Genomic DNA, 8,813 nt, shown 5'->3' on the forward strand with positions numbered 1-8,813 from the left:
ACAGAAAACCCATTCTTTTCAGCCTTCGCGTTCGCGTAGAACTCGCGAACAACACTCATCGGTACTGCTTCGGGTGACTCACAAAAAGCTATCCACCCCTTCTCTGCAATTATCGGCAACAACTCACCATCCCTTCCTGATGGTAAAAACCCCCTCTCCTTCAGAATCGGCTTCCCCAACAGCCTAGTGTACTCCTCCTCCGCAGCTCTGTCAGTTAACCGAGGCCTTGCAGCAGTACCCCTTGATGAATCAGTAGTAGGAACTGTGTTGCTGCTGTCAATAGTGCGTGCTCTCGTGGGTGCCATTGATTTGTGAATAAAAGTGTGTAAGAACTGATTTTTGATGTTTATGAGAGGGTTTAAGTGTAGAAAGTTTATGGGAGATATGTGGGATAGGTGTATGTATATATAGGGTGTGGAGTAGGTTAAATTAGATTAGGAGTGGGGTTGAGGGATAAAATCATGGGGTAATGGGAAAAGAATTCGTGGGTTTATGGGCTGTGATGGGTTTTTGTGTTTTTTTTTTTTTTTTTTTTCTGAACTATAAAAAATTTTCTGGAACTCGACCCCTGCGTGGCCGCTCAGCATTTCTGCGCGGGCGCGCAGCAAGCTGCGCGACCGCTCAGCATAGCTGCGCGGGTGCCGGAGAGGGTCTCTGGAAAAAAAAATTTCAGCCCTTTTTTTCTGATTTTTTTGTGTTTTTGGATAGGTTATTAACTTCTAAGGGTTCCTGTAACAACAATTCATGGGTTGCCTCCCACGCAGCGCTTCTTTTTCGTCATTAGCTTGACGTTCCGTACCTTTCTCAAGTAGTCAACAAAATGGCACTAACCACCTCTCGGTTTGCCATGTCCCCATAGTAGTGCTTCAACCGCTGACCGTTAACCTTGAATGCTTGGTCCGAATCATTCTCAAAAATTTCCACCGCTCCATGTGGAAACACAGTTTTGACAATAAAAGGTCCAGACCACCTTGATTTCAACTTCCCAGGAAAAAGTCGGAGCCGAGAGTTGAATAACAGAACTTGTTGCCCTGGCACAAATAACTTAGGATGTAGCTTCCTATCGTGCCACCTCTTCACCTTTTCCTTATACATTTTGTTATTCTCGTACGCTTGTAGTCGAAATTCATCAAGTTCATTAAGCTGAAGCATTCTTTTCTTACCAGCTGCATCTAAATCCAGGTTCAATTTCTTCAATGCCCAGTAGGCCTTATGCTCAAGCTCCGCCGGTAGATGACATCCCTTACCGTACACCAACTGAAACGGTGACATCCCAAGTGGAGTTTTGTATGCTGTTCTGTAAGCCCAAACAGCTTCATCGAGCTTTAAGACCAATCCTTCCTTGACGGACAAACAACCTTCTCTAGAATGCGCTTTATCTCTCTGTTAGACACTTCCGCTTGACCATTTGTTTGCGGATGATAGGTAGTAGCTACTCGATGATTCACATTATAACGCTGCATCATAGAAGTGAACTTACGGTTGCAAAAATGCGATCCTTCATCACTTATGATTACCCGAGGCGTTCCAAACCTTGTGAAAATTTGCTTATGAAGAAAATTTAGCACTGCCTTTGCATCATTTGTCGGTAAAGCTTTAACTTTGACCCATTTTGAGATATAATCGACTGCCAGCAAGATGTACTGATTATTGCAAGAGGAGATAAACGGCCCCATGAAATCAATTCCCCATACATCAAAGACCTCGACTTCAAGCATCACATTTAATGGCATCTCATCCTTCCTTGACAAATTTCCCACTCTTTGGCAATGATCACACCTTAAAACAAACTGATGAGCATCCTTGAACAAAGTAGGCCAGAAAAAACCTGCTTGCAGAATATAAGCTGCCGTCTTCTCACCTCCATAGTGTCCACCATAAACCGTGGAATGGTAGTCTCGTAATATCCCCTCCGTCTCACAGAATGGGATACATCTCCTGATGATCTGATCAGCTCCCTGTCTAAACAAATATGGTTCATCCCACATATACCACTTCACCTCATGCAGAAACTTCTTCTTCTGAGCGGATGTCAAATTAAGCGGCATTATATTGCTGACAAGATAGTTTACAATATCTGCAAACCATGGTTCTTCCTCCTTAATTGCAAACAACTGCTCATCCGGAAAAGATTCATTGATTAACGTCCTATCTTGTGAAGTAGAATCGGGATTATCCAACCTAGAGAGATGGTCAGCTACTTGATTCTCAGTACCTTTTCTATCTTTGATCTCTAACTCAAATTCCTGAAGTAAAAGCACCCAACGAATGAGTCTCGGCTTCGAATCCTTCTTAGAAACCAGGTAGCGAATAGCTGCATGATCAGTGAATACTGTTACTTTCGTACCAAGCAGATAAGATCGAAATTTCTCAAAGCCAAAGACTATAGCCAAAAGCTCCTTCTCAGTAGTGGTGTAGTTCAATTGGGCCCCATTTAAAGTCTTACTCGCATCACACATCATCTCAAATGGTTCTGTCCAATCTGGTGCTGTAATAACTGGTGCCATGATCAAACTCCCTTTGAGAGTCTCGAATGCTGCCAAACATTCATCATCAAATTTGAAAGGCACATCTTTCTCAAGTAAATTGCACAACGGCTTAGATATCTTTGAAAAGTCCTTGATGAATCGCCGATAAAAACCCGCATGACCGAGAAAACTACGGATTCCTTTCACCGAATTAGGTGGGGAAAGATTTTCAATGACTCTCACCTTGGCCTTGTCCACCTCCAGACCTTTGCTAGAGACCTTATGCCCAAGGATAATGCCTTCACGCACCATAAAATGACATTTCTCCCAATTAAGCACCAAATTAGTTTCCACGCATCTTTTGAGTACGGCGCGCAGATTATTCAAACATTCATCATATGAGTGTCCAAAGACGGAGAAGTCATCCATGAACACTTCGACGTTATTTCCAATCATGTCAGAGAATATAGCCATCATACATCTCTGAAAGGTGGCCGGGGCGCCACATAACCCAAACGAAACTCTACGAAAAGCAAATGTGCCAAATGGACAAGTGAAGGTAGTCTTTTCCTGATCCTCTGGTGCAATACAAATCTGATTATACCCGGAATAACCATCCAGAAGACAAAAATACTCATGTCCCGCCAATCTGTCAAGCATTTGATCAATGAATGGGAGAGGGAAGTGATCCTTCCTTGTGGCTTTGTTCAATTTTCTATAATCCATGCATACTCTCCATCCTGTAACTGTTCGAGTAGGGATGAGCTCATTCTTTTCATTTGCGACCACAGTGATACCTCCTTTCTTAGGTACACATTGCACGGGGCTCACCCACGAGCTGTCAGAAATAGGATAAATGATGCCTGCATCTAGCCATTTCAGAATTTCTTTCTTCACCACCTTCTTCATGATCGGGTTCAGTCTTCGCTGCTGTTCCACCGTTGGCTTACTACCTTCCTCTAACAGAATTTTATGCATACAATATGAAGGACTTATCCCCTTGATGTCTGCTATGGTCCATCCTATAGCCGATTTGAATTCTCTCAAAATCCTTAAGAGCTTGTCTTCCTCACTACCTGAAAGGTCAGCTGAAATAATAACAGGTAACGTAGATGAATCACCTAAAAAAACATACCTCAAGTGTTCAGGTAATGGTTTGAGCTCCAAGGTAGGTGCTTCCTCTATTGATGGTTTGAGCTTCCCTTCAGCATTCTTAAGGTCAGAAGTACCAAGAGATTCAAATGGTATGTCGAGCTTTCGCTTCCATGGAGAAGCGTTCAGATATTGTAATTGCTCATTGCTATCTTCATCATCGCTGCCAAAATCCCCCACTAAGGCCTTTTCCAATGCATCAGACATTAGCATGTGATCGAGTTCCGAAGTAACCGCAGAATCAATCACATCCACTTTTAAGCATTCCTCATCTTCTGTAGGGAATTTCATTGCCTTGAATACGTTGAAGGTCACATCCTGATCTTGGACCCGCATAGTAAGTTCCCCTTTTTGCACATCTATCAAAGTACGGCCAGTAGCCAAGAAAGGCCTTCCCAAGATTATGGGAATCTTCTTATCTTCCTCAAAATCCAGAATAACAAAATCAGCAGGAAAGAAGAGCTTATCCACCTTGACGAGCACATCCTCAACTATGCCCCTTGGGTAAGTAATGGAACGGTCAGCCAATTGTAGCGACATGTATGTGGGTTTTGGATCAGGCAGATCCAGCTTTTTAAAGATCGACAACGGCATCAGATTAATGCTTGCTCCCAAATCACAAAGGCACTTGTCAAAAGTTAGATTGCCAATGGTGCAAGGAATGGTGAAGCTTCCTGGATCTTTCAGTTTTGGTGGTAACTTTTGTTGCAGAACCGCGCTGCATTCTTCCGTGAGAGCAACGGTTTCAAGGTCATCCAGTTTCACCTTCCTTGAAAGAATAGTCTTCATAAACTTCGCATAACTAGGCATTTGTTCCAGAGCCTCAGCGAAAGGTATATTGATGTGAAGTTTCTTGAATACCTCCAGAAACTTCCCGAACTGTCTATCCAGCTTTTGTTGCTGCAATCTCTTAGGAAAAGGTGGTGGAGGATAGAGCTGTTTCTCCTCTGTATTAGCCTCAGGCAGAGTGTGTTCAACAGTAGTCTTCTTTGGTTCCGCCGCTTTCTCCTTTTGCTTAGATTCTTCATCTCTAACTTCAGCTTCGACTTCTTTTGCCTTTTCAGCATCAGCTACTTTTCCAGACCTTAAGGTAATAGCCTTGACTTGCTCTTTAGCTTCCTTCCTGCCTGGTACTTCCGTGTCACTGGGAAGAGTGCCAGGTTGACGATTGAGCACTGCATTGGCTAATTGACCGATTTGATTTTCCAAGGTCTTGATAGAAACCGCCTGACTCTTGCACAACAACTTAAGTTCCTCAAAATCAGCACTAGTAGGTGCAGCTGCACTTCCCTGTTGAGGATATGATTGCCTTGTAGCATACTGCTGTGGTTGCTGGAATCCCGGTGGGTTAAACTGTTTACTTACTCCTTGCTGATATGGTGGCTGAATAGCATTATGATTATTCCCCCAGCTGAAATTTGGATGATTTTTGTTGTTAGGATGATAGGTCGCTGGCACAGGCTGCTGTTGTCGCTGATAATTATTCACATACTGAACAGATTCGTTGATAAGAGAACACTGATCCGTAGCATGAGAACCTGCACAAAGCTCACAAACCATAGCTATTTGATTAACTCCATACGTAGCCAAAGAATCAACCTTCATTGATAGCGCTTGGAGCTGGGCTGCAATAGCGGTGGCTGCATCAACTTCCAGAATACCTGTTACCTTGCCTGACGTCATCCTCTGAGTTGGGTTTTGATGCTCATTTGCAGCCATTGTCTCTATAAGATTATACGCCTCAGTATAGCTTTTAGCCCATAAGGCGCCTCCAGCTACTGCATCGAGCATGGGCCGAGATTGGGCCCCCAAACCATTATAAAAACCAGTGATTACCATCCAATCCGGCATTCCATGATGTGGACATTTTCTCAACATTTCCTTGTAGCGTTCCCAAGCCTCGCACATAGATTCTGTAGGTTGCTGCGCAAACTGAGTAAGAGCACTCCTCATAGCAGCAGTCTTTGCCATTGGATAAAACTTCACCAGAAACTTTTGCGCAAGATCTTGCCACGTAGTGATGGACCCAGCTGGTTCAGAATGTAACCAGTCTTTAGCCTTATCCCTCAGTGAGAATGGGAAAAGCCTCAACTTGATAGCCTCATCAGTCACGCCATTATACTTAAAAGTGCTGCAGATCTCGACAAAATTCCTTATGTGCATGTTGGGGTCTTCAGTTGCCGCTCCTCCAAAAGAAACAGAATTCTGCACCATCTGAATAGTGCCCGGCTTGATTTCAAAGGTGTTAGCTTGAATAGCCGGATGAAGGATGCTTGACTGAATGTCATCAATTTTAGGCCGAGAAAAATCCATAAGAGCTGGATCAGCTTGAACAATACGATCTCCCATGTTTACTGGTTCTTTCTGCTCAGTTCCTGAATCCGAATCCTCAAAATCTAACTTCTCCGGAGTATCAAGAACTTCGTCTTTCTCCTCAGCTGTATCTAAGGTCCTCCTGCGAGCACGAGAACGAGTTTGCATAAACGCTTGCTAAAGTACCTGAAACACAACCGAAAAGAGTAATTAACTACTACGTCCTAACCACTGAGTCCTAATGACCAATGATGGTAAGTGCATAAACTAAACAAATACGCCGAGTCCCCGGCAGCGGCGCCAAAAACTTGTTAGGGCGAAATCACGCACTAATATTCACGCAAGTATACGCGTTCGCAAGTAATATAGAATACTTTCTAGTTCGTTCCCTCAGAGACTCAGACTAAGTTTTTGTCAAATTAAACTCACTCACCAATGTATGACTACTTCTCAATGTTAAGATAATAACACTTAAAATTGTTGATTAAATATTAACTATAATTAACTACTTAATTAACCACTTAACTAACACTTCAACTTATCAATAATAAAACACTCATGAGATCACAACTTCATTATTACTTCCTTCTATAGCCATTGTTATTACCTTTAGCATGTGACAGTGATGACATTAATCGAATAACACGAAACTGATAAAAGCCAACTTTCATTGTACTAATACCATTCTACCAAGCATCCACAATTAAGATAGAAGTTGAATAGTCATCAATTATGTTGAGTTCCTATATGTCTACAGAAATTGACAACACAATGATTTAAGCACAAGTTATTCCTTTTGATTACATAGGGCAAATAAAACTGTTAGAGTTACCCACTAATCATGCACAACGTACATGAACCTATGCTAGCATGGCAAGTTCTAAATCTCAAGATCCACCGTCGCTTCACAAGAGATTAACACCCTATCTTATATGTTCGCGACGCACATAAGACGAATATGCACAACCAATACTAGATATCATGCAATCATCACACACTAAAGTATTAAACAATTAACTTAAGAATTCCATAATAAATCCGTTGCAACCCCATGATCACGATTAGCCCATAATAGAACTTATCGCCATCATGGATTCATATGAAATCATGATAATCAACACAAGAAAATAATAACTAAACTAATTATATTAAAACAGAGTACGTCACAAGAGTAAATAAGTTAAAGCAAGAAAACTAGCATCCAACGTTACAATGAAATAAGAATCACAAGAATATATGCTTGCTCTTCGCTGCAGTGTGCTAAATCGGTCTTCTTCCTTATCTCCTTCGCTTCTTGCGCCAACACAATTTAAAACTTAATCTCCTTCTTATTCTCTATGAAAATGTCTCAAATCTACTTATATAATAGTCCCATAAAACTCAGATTACATAGAAGTTGGAAGCCAAACAGAAGTAGAAGTCTAAAATAATTCAGCTTTTTCCCCGACCCTGCACGACCGCTCAGCATTTCTGCGCAGGCGCGCAAGGCTGCTGCGCGGCCGCTCAGCATTGCTGCGCGGGCGCGCAGGCCTCTACTGGAAAAAATCCAGGTTTGCTCCGTTTCTTCGCCGTAATCTGCCCATTCCTTTCCTCTCGCAATGGTGAACACATGCCGAGGCTTATTCTTGATGATTCCTCCCCCGAAATGCAACTAGTACCCTGAAATGCATAAAAACTAGAAAACGCATCAAATACACAAAATACTTGATTTCAAGACACCAATTTAAGCCATTTTAAGACGTTCTAAGTGGTATAAAATACCACTTATCAACTGCATATTTACTTAATACCAGCAATGCACTTGGGTCGTCCCTTCCACATTTTTACTCTAGATCTCAAAGGAGTACCTGATTTTATTCTTTGATCTTTTTGCTTTTTCTTTTGATAAGTGAGGTTTATCAGCACTTAGTACATTCAGCAGTTTTACTAGTATCAGAACTTAACAGATGAGTAGCATTATTCTTAATTTGTGACTTAGTAATAAGATATACAAAGTAAACTTAACTAAGCTCAATTATCAGAATTTGCTAGTGTCATAAGATTTCCACTGAAATAATTACTTCTTACATGGAATCATTTGTTTATTGAAGACTACTAGGTCAGTATCTAGCACAGTTATCCTCATAGGATTGAATAGGTACTAGAACAGACATATCACTTATCAGAGTTTAGAAACATATATCAGACAACAGTCAGTACTTAAAGACATTTATCAATTAAGCACAAAGTTTGATAACACAGAACAAGTCTAAGCAGATTTAGAGAAAGAACCTGAAATCATTCCAAGTTCATTTACCAATCTTGTAAAAGTAGCTTCACACAGTGGTTTTGTGAAGATATCTGCCAGTTGTTGATCTGTGGGAACAAAATGTAATTCCACTGTACCTTCATCCACATGTTCCCTGATGAAGTGGTACCTGATGCTGATGTGCTTTGTCATAGAGTGTTGAACCGGATTACCTGTCATAGCAATAGCACTTTGATTATCACAGTAAATAGGGATTTTGAAATATGTTAACCCATAATCCAGTAACTGATTCTTCATCCAAAGAATCTGTGCACAACAGCTTCCTGCAGCAATATACTCTACTTCTGCAGTTGATGTGGAAATTGACTTTTGTTTCTTGCTGTACCAAGAAACCAATCTGCCTCCAAGAAATTGGCAGCTTCCACTTGTGCTTTTCCTGTCAATTTTGCACCCTGCAAAATCTGTATCTGAGTAACCTATTAGTTTAAAATCTGATTCTCTAGGATACCATAATCCCAGAGCAGTTGTTCCTTTAAGATACTTAAAGATTCTTTTTACAGCTGTTAAGTGAGGTTCTCTTGGATCTGCTTGAAATCTTGCACAAAGACAGGTAACATACATGATATCAGGTC

General features: G+C 41.3%; 1 non-coding gene across 1 annotated transcript; it reads left to right on the plus strand.

Moving 5' to 3' along the window:
• The first annotated feature begins 5,469 nt into the window (after nt 1-5,469).
• Nucleotides 5,470-5,576, plus strand: LOC141715723 (small nucleolar RNA R71). Its single transcript, XR_012572475.1, has one exon. It is a non-coding gene; the product is annotated as a small nucleolar RNA R71 (small nucleolar RNA).
• The last annotated feature ends 3,237 nt before the right edge of the window (nt 5,577-8,813 follow it).

The sequence above is a fragment of the Apium graveolens genome, chromosome 3 (genome assembly GCF_009905375.1).
Source record: "Apium graveolens cultivar Ventura chromosome 3, ASM990537v1, whole genome shotgun sequence".
Lineage (NCBI taxonomy): Eukaryota > Viridiplantae > Streptophyta > Magnoliopsida > Apiales > Apiaceae > Apium > Apium graveolens.